Raw genomic sequence first — 12,871 nt, forward strand, 5'->3', positions numbered from 1 at the left:
CCTGACCAAATTTGTTTAATTTGTGTTTATTCAGAATATGGTAATATGATTTTACAGTTTGTTAATTTGGATTTTAGAATTGTGAAATTATGTATTATTATTATTATTATTATTATTATTATTATTATTATTATTATTAATATTATTATTATTAGATATATGTTTGAATAAACTATTTATTAAATAAGAAAAAAACAGTAAATTTTAATTGTACAATATTACATAAAGACATATGAAATCAAATATTAGTGACAATAAAATCATTGACAACTCTGTACATTGCACATTACATAAATAAAGAATACAAAGATGGTATACAATACATATATACATAAATACATTATTAGTACACTGATAAATACATAAATAATAAAACATATATATATATATATATATATATATATATATATATATATATATAAATATATATATATATATATATATATATATATATATATATATATATATATATATATATATATATATATATATATATATATATATATATATATATATAAAACAATAAAAAACATTTAATACAAAAAATATATATAATATAATTTAAAAAATAAATAATAAATATAATCCTAATAACGATATTCATTTATTCATTCATGTTATTTCGGCTTTTTGGCCCTATATTTATCAGGAGTGGCCACAGCGGAATGACTTGTCAAATATCCTGGCATACATTTTACGCAGACAATTCCCTTCCAGCCGCAACCCAGTACTGGGAATAATAATAATTATGATAATATTAATAATAATAATAATGATAGTGATAATAATAATAATAATAAATACAGAATACAAAATACAGAATAGTGCACTCACTGCACCCCAATGAAATGATGTTTATAATCTAATTAATACACATTAAACCTCTTTAACATTATTAAATGTAGATGCTGAATCACTGTTAAGTGTTATTTTGCACCGAGTCACAATTCTGAAGTTCAATTTCAAACGGTTTATTTAGTTTTCAATATCTGAGGTGAACTATCTGCTGCTGCTTCAGTAGTATGGCAATACATGTCATGTTAAATGACATTCAAACTCACATTATTAGCATTTAACACTGAATAAAGCACATGAGGTGTACCTGAGGTGATCATTGTCAGTTTTCTGTTGTTCAGTTATAAATACAAGCCGTTTCAAAAATATACATTTCAGATTTTGGTTAGGACTCCTTTTTAATATGGAAAATGTTCCTTCTATCATGTGCCATTGCTTTAAATCAGCCTTTGTAGGTGTTGTCAATCTGGCAACCTGCTCTTTTGGACCAGAAGTGCAATACCTAGTTTAACCACTGGGTGTCAAACTCATATGCTGCACCTTTAAATATTTGATCCCACAAATGCAGCTTTATTCAACAATATAGACATCTTTGAGACATAGATATGTCTATCTATCTATCTATCTATCTATCTATCTATCTATCTATCTATCTATCTATCTATCTATCTATCTATCTATCTATCTATCTATCTATCTATCTTTATATGTCTGTCTGTCTGTCTGTCTGCCTGCCTTTCTCTCCATCCATCCATCCATCCATCCATCCATCCATCCATCCATCCATCCATCCATCCATCCATCCATCTATCCATCCAATCCCAAACTTTTGGCCGGTAGTGTATAAATGTACTTTTTAAATCACCGACTTACTAGGGAGTGATAAACCTCCATTGTGGGGCTCACAGGGTTGCTGTCTCTCTGATGAAAACCTTATTCTGTAATTTGCATACTGTAGTGTCTCAGCCAGTCAGAAGCAGGTTGACGGGCACAGGACTAGCTCTGCCATATTGTTAGTGTGTAATCAGGGCATTTCAGTTCCTAAGTGGACAATTAAAGAACTTCTAGAAGTACAGGTTGGCGGGGAAAAAAAAACAGTGACACGTTTAAAAGCGTTCACTTTGCATTTGGGACAAAACACTCCACACCTGGAGCTCAGAGTCTAAAGTGCTGATTGCACAGAAGTTGCTGTTGTTGTTGTTGCTGTTGTTTTCTGGCCCACTTTTTTGACTTCAATTCCCAAATCTGCCTAACTGAGAATTCAGCTAATGTAAAGAGTGATTACAAACATTTTTAAAAATAAAGCACATTTGTCTTGAAGTACAGGCATGCACAAGTTAATCTCGCTGAGCAAAACTTACTGGCATGAAGTCCACTGTTCCAGCCAAGAACCACCTACCTACACAGGAATAGATCATCTGACTGACTTTATTTTTTATTTTAATCAAGTATAACCAAGCCATTTGTATACACGCACTTAAGGGAAGGGCTTATTTGAAGTAGCTGACATCAAAATAAGAAATAAAAGCCTCAAAGAATTACAAAGAAGTGTCTGCAAGGGACCAGCTGTACAGAAGAAAGAAGAAAAAAACATCAATACAAAGTGAAAGTATGCTTTGTCAGCAGAACTTTTATTCATCATAAAATAACTTTGCAGATTATTTCACAGAAATAACAAAGCAGAATATGCAGTTTTCTAGATTATATCTAGTGCACTTAACCAAACATAAAACTTTGATGCATCTAAACTGTAGAAGTTTTAGAAAAATAACCTAGACACGTTTTAGAAAAAAAGAAAATAAATCAGTTACATTTTTTTAAAATGTTAATTAATTCAGCAATTCAACAAGGATGCATGACTTTTATTGTGTTTTTATAGTGTTTAATTCAATGATACATTTACAGAATAATTGTAATATATATATATATATATATATATATATATATATATATATATATATATATATATATATATATATATGAGCAATATCACACTCGTAGCAGTGCGATATGGCTGTATATCGGCACTGGTGGGAGGCGTGTGTTGGCACGCAGCCGCAGGTCGAGTGCTTTAGTGCCCCCACCAGTGCCGATATACAGCCATATCGCACTGCTACGAGTGTGATATTGCTTTTATACAACTGTTTGACGGCATAATTGTGTATATAAAAACTAAATCAAACATGAAGAGTCTCAAAAACCCTTTTGTATGAGGAACTACTTTCTTCCGGATTTAAATCATAAGCTGACAGTTAAACAGTTGAGCAAGCATCTTTTAAACTTTGGATAGTGTCTGCTTTTGCTGGCTGTATGTGGGCGGAGTAATACACAAAGGGTAAAGAGGCTGTACGGGTGCTGATATTACTTAAATATATCACAGCTATCGGCCAATCAGATTCGAGAACCAAACACAACTGTTATATATATATATATATATATATATATATACATATATATATACATCTATATATATATATACCCCTGTATAGATGGCTTTCCTGCTGTTACCAGTTTGTCCAGTTAGCTCGCCATGTACATCGGTGGACTCAACGACCACAACGACGAGGTTCAAGCAGGTGAAGAACATTATCAGAAAGCAGGTAAGACAAAAACAGAAGCCAAACATTTACACAATCAAGTAAGTAACAGGGTGAGAATGTGGTAAAATCTAAAAACGTGGTAAAAATCAGGCGTGGGCTTTTTCTTTTTCTGGATTGCTTTTTAAAACTGTCGGTTGGGTTTAGGGAAGTGAGTTGGGTGGGTCAATTGGTGCTTTTGAAAACACTATTGGTTGGATTTAGGGAAGAAGATGGGTGGGTCAGTCAATCAATCAGTCAGCCAATGGTTTCTGCTGTTCTGACATCAGCTGCAGATGTGAAGGAATGGCAGAAGAAAGTACTTTCTCATACCAAAGGGTTTAAAGACTCTTCGTGTTTGACTTTCTTGTTTATACCTACGCAATCTCACGGCAATTTCTAACTTTTTGATTTAGTGGCTAATTTGTATGAATTTCAGCGATCTAATTCGAACAATTTAGTACGATTTGCTCATTACCCAATGACGGTTGGGGTTAGGGTTGGCTGCCACGCCTCCTTTTTAAAGTTGTACATTTTTTGTACGACTGAACTCGTATGAATTTGTACGAATTAGCCACTAAACTGACAAAACGTAAAATACTTACGTTTCCTCATGAGATCAGGCTGTTTGTACACGTTATGCCATCGGACTGTTGTATAAGTACAATATCACACTCGAAGCAGTGCTATATGGCTGTATATCGTCACTGGTGGGACACTGCCGCCTCGAGCCCACGCACACCTTCCATCAGTGCCAGTATACAGCGATACCACACTGCTACTTGTGTAATATTGCTCATATATATAAATCAAAGTGTCATATTAGAACAGTTTCTGAAAAATCAGATGTACATCACATGTTTTTTTAGTTCTACTTCTTGAAATTGTTGTTTATATTTATCTTTATGCTAACAAAATCATGCAGGATCAAAATCTTTACTGTTAATTCAATGTGTGGTCTGAGAATAGGTCCTATGACATTTATGTTATTTACTTGTTTTTTCCAAATTTACAGTTTCTTAATTTATCCATTTCACATTTTCTAGATTTCATTTTTCATTTATTTTTCAGTTCAGATTTTTCTGGACTTTAACAATCTGAAAATGTATTAAATGCACACAATTTATTATTCTCCAGTTTCAATTTGCACTTTAAACTGCATGCACACTTTCTCCAATAAAAGCTGAAGAACCATTCTTTATTATTTAAAGCAATTTAAATAATTATTTAAAGCACTAAGAACTGTATTCATTATTTTAACATTGAATTAATTGACTGTACTGTAAAACAGCAACAATTTTATTTTAGGTCATATTTTTTCCAATTAACTAGACAAACAAAGTTCCTAACAATATTGCACTACCAGAGACAAACCTTATTTGTGATTTTTGATTTTCTTGTTGTTGTTGTTTGACCTCTGCTCCAGTGACCAGGACATTGTTTCCTGCCGTTTCTCCTTGTTGAGGACTGATGACAGATATGATCTCCAAAAGTCCTCTGCTGGAACAGTGCCATCACAAAGTCATCCTACATCAGAACAAATGTTTGACTTTGTGATGTAGGTGATGTCCATAACTGGAAGAAATCAGCCAGAGGTGAGTCTTTCCAAACACTTCTGTCAAAATCTAATGAGCATTTTATGAAGTCCGTCTCCTCTAAAAGAGCCTGCTTACAGATTTTCTAGTCGATATTCAATGAATGTTTTGAATTCAAGTATATTGACTCATACTCAAGCATGTCCTTGAATAAATCATCAATCGACAGCTCAGCTGATATGAATGTAGAGTATGTGTGAATATTTCTTTCATGTCATAAATGCTTTTAGAGTCCTGCCTTTCCAATCTACCGCCTGCAGTACACATGAAGCTTTAAGGGGATACTTTGTAAAATATCCCCACTCCCCATCAAAAGTCTAAACATGTCATATATCTTTTGAAAGCTGAGATTCTTGTGATTAAAACTATTCCAACCATGTTAGGACACAATGAACACAGCAGACACAATTAATATATATATATATATATATATATATATATATATATATATATATATATATATATATATATATATATATATATATATATATATACAATATGGACAGTTGAAGTCACAATTATTAGCCCCCCCCTGTTAATTTTCCCCCTAATTTCTGTTTAAGAACGAGCAGATTTTTTTAACACATTTCTAAACATAATAGTTTTAATAACTCATTTCTAATAACTGATTTATTTTATCTTTGCCATGATGACAGTAAATAATATTTTAATAGATATTTTTTCAAGACACTTCTATACAGCTTAAAGTGACATTTAAAGGCTTACGTAGGTCAATTAGGTTAACTAGGCAGGTTAGGGTAATTAGGCAAGTTATTGTATAACAATAAAGCTTAAAGGGGCTAATCATTTTGATCTTAAAATGGTGTTTAAAAACCAAAAACTGCTTTTATTCTAGCTGAAATAAAACAAAAAAGACTTTCTCTAGAAGAAAAAAAAATATTATCAGACATACTGTGAAAATTTTCTTGCTCTGTTAATTTGCAAATAGTTCGATTACTGATGTCCATGTTAACGTAGTGACTGTCTATCTCCCCTGCTTCTGTGTTTGTTTTGAAAATCAGCTGTAGTGCATATACTGAAACTCCCCTTTTCATGCAAATCCTTACCTGGGACCAGGCCCGGATTGGCTAATCGGGAGGACCTGGAGAATTACCGGTGGGCCGGTCTGTTTTTTGGCCGCAAGTGCCGGTGTTTCTAGCTGCTTGCACTCTCAGCAATAAGTAAGTATCATTCCGGCTGCTCAAGCGAAACAGTGCCATTGTGGTCCAGTAGTCAGCACAATGCGTCGATCCATGTTTTTGTTAAGACATATAAAACTGTAAGGTTGTTGAACATTTAAAGTTCTAAAGCAGCTGTTTTCTTGAGAAAGACGTGATAGTGTAATTAGAAACTGAATTGGAAATGACCTTATTTTAATATAGTCAGTCGTGAACTAAGGTGGGCCTGTCTGATGCTGTGCTCACACCAGACGCGGAACGCGCGGATAAATCGCTCTATTCGCGCGTAAATAGCTGCGTGAACATTTGAGGTTACTCGCTTCATTCGCGTGTCAAATTCACTTCAGAACAGACGCGGATTCGCGTGATGGGCACGGCTTCTGTCTGCCCGGTGACTCTAGCTTCATAGCTAAATCGCTAACATGGATTTTATGAAGAAAATAACAGTGTTTATGTGCTTTACGAAGGATGATAAACAGCGTCGATACGTTTAGAGCCGTGTCTGAGTCCACTACATCCTTTCAGAGGTGCATCCAGCTCTTTAAGCTCATAGACTCCTCCAGAAACTTAACCTGGCTGATGGAGGTTTCCAGCGGTGCTTTTGACTGAGCCCAGCCAAGTTTGATGAACTTCTTGTCGGTGTCTGCTGGGGGATTTCCCCTGGGACGCCGACAACAGGCGATACGTCACAATCACGCCCCCACAAGAGCAAGCTGCTGATTGGTTAACGCGGCGCGAATGTCCGCTAAAGTTCAGATTTTCGAACGCGAGTGATTCGCGCGAAACGCGCATTAAATGCGTCAAACACGCAAAACACTCAATTCGCGCCATGCGCGCCGCGCAATTCTCATCATTCGCGCCGCGCCATTCGAGCGTATCGCGCCGCAGGATGTCTATTCTCGCGTTTACATTGACTTAACATGTAAATCACTCGTGCTTGACGCGCGTTCCGTGTCTGGTGTGAACGCAGCATAAGGCTTGAAACTCCAGGGCTGAAAAGGAGTACCACTCCAGCCTTACCTGGGACTCGGCTTTTTTCAAACTAGAGGTGTGAAAACACCCTGCTGAGACGGGGGTGGTGGGTGGGGGTGTTCATGGCCCTTCAAGGAATAAACATAAGTGTGTCACCTTTCAAAAGAGACAAAAGCCATGCATATAATACATACTGGCTTGAGAACCAGAGAGTTTGTGCCTTTGCATCAATTGCCAGTGTATTTATCTACATTTCTGAAGGATATCTCGCTTAAAGTATGCACATATGTTTTGCAGGGTGAGCGTTCTGACCCGTGCTGATGCGATGTGGAGTGTTTTAGGGGTAAGGCTGAGGACACTGACTCTTGCTTGCGCGTTCATGAATGCTTTTGTCTCTTTGCTGATGTAAACAAGGCTTATCTGCGGGTGAGATCACACGGCGCTGCTTTATCCTGTCATGCATCAAGCTTAACATTATTTGTCGCATTGGACATGGCGCATTTCTGGAGAGAGAAGCAGATCACGCAAAAGCAGGTGAGATAAGATCACATCTGCTCACGGCGGGATTTAGAGGGTGTTTATTAGAACAACTAAGTTTTAGTGTTTGCACAAGTTCATATTTGACATGTACAAGCAAGTGCATGCCATATGAGGACTACAATACAAAACTGTGCATGGATTTGTGGATGTAAAAAAAAAGGCTTACTTTATATGTCAAGAAATACGTAATATTTAGGGGGAATACATCTAAAGCAGGACTGCTCACTTAATTAAAGTGCAACGTGGTGTCTTTTGATAATGTCTACACTATATGAGTACTGAACACATGAGAATCACCTCCAGAGCAATTTCTGTGACCATATTATTGTTTATTCTAGAAAAACTTCATCATGCACACTCAGCATCTTCTCAATAATCAGTCCATATGGATCTGCTTTAACGTGCATTTTAGATGTAGACTTACTGTAAGAAATGGTAACAGGGAATGACACCATTCACATGACCTTATTTAAATTTTATTTTTGGACAAAATAAATATTGAGGACAATTGCAGTTAATTAATTCAAGTAATATGAAATATTTTTAAGATAAGTTGTTCTTTTGAATTCAATTAATTGAAGAATCAAGGAAAAATATAACTTTAATAATAATAATAATAATAATAATAATAACGGGGTGATGTGGTGGCGCAGTAGGTAGTGCTGTTTCCTCACAGCAAGAAGGTCACTGGTTCGAGCTTTGGCTGGGTCAGTTGGCATTTCTGTGTGGAGTTTGCATGTTCTCCCCGTGTTGGCGTGGGCTTCCTCCGGGTGCTCTGCTTTCCCCCACATGTCCTAAAATGTGGTATAGGTGAATTGTGTGAGCTAAATTGTCCATAGTGTAAGTGTGAGAAGGAGAGTGTATGGATGTTTCCCAGTTATGGGTTGGAGTTGTAAAGGCATCTGCTGCGTAAGTTGGCGGTTCATTCTGCAGCTTAATAAAGAGACTAAGCCGGAAAAAAAAAGAATGAATGATCGAATGATGATTATATACTAATAATAAAATGTAATAATAATAATGATGATATACCATAATAATAATAATAATAATAATAATAATAATAGTAATAATAATAATAAAAAACAGTTATGATGTATTTTTTAAGTATTACTGTATTTTCAGTCATATAAATGAACGTTTGTGAGCAAAAAAAAGTATTACTGGGCATCTACGTACAGTTGAATTCAGAATTCATAAATTATTAATTTTCTTTTGTAAATATTTCCTAAATGATGTTTAACAGAGCAAGGAAATTTTCACAGTATGTCTGATAATATTTTTTTCTTCTGGAGAAAGTCTTATTTTTTTTATTTCTGCTAGAATAAAAACAGTTTTACATTTATTTATAACCATTTAAAGCTTAATATATATATATATATATATATATATATATATATATATATATATATATATATATATATATATATATATATATATATATATATATTTTTTTTTTTTTTTTTTTTTTTTTTTTTTTTTGAGTAACGAGGATTTTTAAACAATCTGTAATTCAGAAAATGTTAGGCTACATAATCTGTAACTCATCTTTGTCCAGAAACATGCAAACATTAAACCCCATGCCTGTACCATAAATGAGCTTTGCTCCAATGCAGGCAAAAAAAGAAATCCAGCATCTAAATGCATTTTTTTTATAAGAACAGCGTGTTATTGATTGGACAGGCTGTGTAGGCACAACAGGCGAAATCAATTATGAATATATATAATAACCGCGCAATCATTACGGCAGTTTTGCATGCTGTATCTGGCTGAATGTGATTCAGCTCTCCTGTGTGGGGCCCTAACAAGGGTGAATCCTCACAAATACACTCCAAGCGAGGGATTCTGGGAATAGTAGGCGACGTGACGTGGTTGACCTTGCACTGAACGAGTGGGAGATTTGTGGGCTGAAAAAAGAGGAATCAGAGAATCGCTGGATAAACGTTTTCTCTCAAAGACATTTATTTATAGTGCTGATGGTGTGGAAAAAAAAGTGCATGCAAACACACAGAAATAACAGTGATTCAGATCCCAGAGGGTTTTTTTCACATCACACGTCGTCACACGTGGATATGTTTCAGATGTGCTGGAAAAAACTTGAAAGATGGTTCATGAGTACTGTGTATGTGAAAAGGACTGCCCGCATTAGCCTTGGGATGACGGGAAAACATGAATAGAGACTGACAGTATTTGATTCAAGCGGATGCTGGGAGATGAAAAAATGCAGAATTAGGCAAGATTAAAGGAGCTGTGAGCGATTGTTTTGAAATAGCACACATAAAATATTCCATTTAAAGTCATAGTGTGTCTGAATAATAGTATTTATTCATCATTTGCTCACCCTCAAGATGTTTCAAACTAGGTTTTTTTATTCTGATGATATTTACTGAAGGATGTTGGTAAACAAACAATTGACGATTAGGCATGTCATAATATATGTATATTAAAAAAAACTGAACAATCACATGTACATCAGTATTCACAGCCTTTGCTCAGCACTTTGTTGATGCACATTTGGCAGCAGTTACAGCCTCAAGTCTTCTTGAATATGATGCCTCAAGCTTGGTACACTTGTCTTTGGGAATTTTCACCCATTCCTCTTTGCAGCGCCTCTCAAGCTCTATCAGGTTGGATGGGAAGTGACGGAGTACACACATTTTCAGGTCTCTCCAGAGATGTTCAATAGGATTTAGTTCTGAGCTCTGGCTGGGCCACTCAAAAACATTCACAGAGTTGTTGTAAAGCCACTTTGGTGGTGTGGTTTGGGTCATTGTCCTGCTGGAAGATGAACCGTCACCCCAGCCTGAGGTCAAGAGCTCTCTGAAGCAGGTTTTCATCCAAGATGTCTCTGTACATTGCTACATTCATCTTTCCCTCTATCCTGACCAGTCTTTCAGTTCCTGCTGCAGAAAAACATCCATTTTTGAGGGTCCCTCAGATGGCTTTTGACAAATTCCACACAGGGAGTAGCTTCCGTCTGGCCACTCTACCCTACAGACCTGATTGGTTGTCCTTCTGTAAGGTTTTACTCTCTCCACAGAAGAACACTGGAGCTAAGACAGAGTGACCACGGGCTTATTGATAACCTCTCTGACTAAGGACCTTCTCTCCGACCACTTACGGAAGATGGAGGCCGCTGTGCTCATTGAAACTTTCAGAGCAGCAGGATTTTTTCTGTAACTTTCCCCAGCCTTGTGCCCCGAGACAATCCTGTCTCTGAGGTCTACATACAATTCCTTTGACTTCATGCTTGGTTTGTGCTTTGACATGCACTGTTAACCCAGGGACTTCATATAGACAGGTGTATGCCTTTTTAAGTCATGTCTAATCAACTGAATTGACCACAAGTGAACTCCAATGAAGATGCTGAAACATCTCAAGAATGATCAGTGAAAACAGAATGTACCTGAGCTCACTTTAGTGCTTCACGGCAAAGGCTGTTAATACTGATGTACATGTGATTTTTTTCTAATTTTTTTTTTTAAATACATAAATTTGTAAAAAATTCCAAAACTCTTTTTTTTTCTATATTTTCATTATGGGGTATTGTGTGCAGAATGTTGAGGAAACAAACAATTAAATTCATTTTAAAATAAGGCTGTAACATAAAAAATGCGGAAAAAGTGAAGCGCTATGAATACTTTCAGGATGCACTGTACATACAAGCCAATTCTAGCAATATTAGGTGATTGTGCAACATTTCTATGTCTGTTGGAGCTGTCAGTGTCAGTATGGTTAAAAAAAAACACTAGTATTTTCTGTAAATTACTTTAGTATAAACTTACCGGCCACTTTATTAGGTACACTTTACTAGTACCCAATTGGACCCAGTTTTGCCTTCAGAACTGCCTTAATCCTTTGTGGCATAGATTCAACAGAGTACTGGAAATATTCCTCAGAGATTTTGGTCCATATTGAAATGATAGCATCACACAGTTGCTGCAGATTTGTCAGCTGCACATATATGATGTGAATATTTCGTTCCGCCACAGTCCAAAGGTGCTCTATCTATCCATCCATGTTATATTTTTGTATGAGTAAAACTACATTTAATAAGAAAAGTTAATTTCAATTATATTAATGCTTTACATTTTTCTAGTAAAATAAAATGTGGCATATATGCAACCCTCTAAAAAACTATTCTGGGGGATGGACTAACCCAACTTTTAGGTTTATCTATCTTCCATCCATCCATCCATCCCTCCATCCATCCATCCATCCAATGAGATTTCTGTATGAGTTAAACTACATTTATTAAGAAAAGTTATTTTAAATTATAACAATGCTTCACATTTTGCTGGTAAAATAAATGCAGCCTTGGTGAGCAGAATGGGTTTTATTTAAAAATAGTATACTGATACAAAAAAATTTAATAATACTTTATTACTATAAACACATTGCTTAGCTGCAGAAATGCTTCCAGAACATCTACATTAAAATCAGATTGTGAATATTTTAATGCTTATTTCTTGGCAGAAATATTGTTTGTAATGCTTTTCTCTCCGCCGCTCTGTCATCACGGTCAACTGAAGGAAATCCTGGCTTGTCTTTAGGCACCTAATTAATGGTTTGTTACTATGTCACCATTTATGAAGCAGATTTTTTTTTCCCAGCAGAGAGAGAGAGAGAAAAAGAGAGAGAGAGAGAGAAAATCTGGTCGAGTGTGACTCACGCAGGCCTGCTGAAGTGTCTGCTGTCAGCATTTCTGTCTAAGCGGGTGACAGGAGAGAATAATGACAGGCAAGATGGCATGCAGACACCTGTAAACAAACACCCACTCACATTAACACACACATACACATACTGTACAGCAATGCAAACGTGGGGTTAACATGGGGTTAAACTGCAAATGTGTCACACTGTAAGACATTGTATTGTATGTTTGCTGTAACTTACTGGCAGCACGGTTGCCAGCAATTTACAGCAACTGCCTCTTTACAGTAACTTACCTGTAAATGTGTTTTACAGTAGCAGGGCCTTACTGCAATTTAATTTTACTGTAAAATAACCCTACTGCTACTTGTTTTCGATGGAAAACTACCCTTTATCACATTAAAATTTTACAGTATGACCATTTTTACAGTACATTACGCCACCAGTACAAAACCATTATTCTTTTAAATGTTTACTACTAAATTCAATAAATTTTGTCTCATTTTTGTCTTTGAATAAAGTAGCAGTTCTTGATTACTTTGATAACAGTAAAATACAGCAAATT

This window comes from Danio rerio, chromosome 18 (assembly GCF_049306965.1).
Source record: "Danio rerio strain Tuebingen ecotype United States chromosome 18, GRCz12tu, whole genome shotgun sequence".
NCBI classification, from domain to species: Eukaryota; Metazoa; Chordata; class Actinopteri; order Cypriniformes; family Danionidae; genus Danio; species Danio rerio.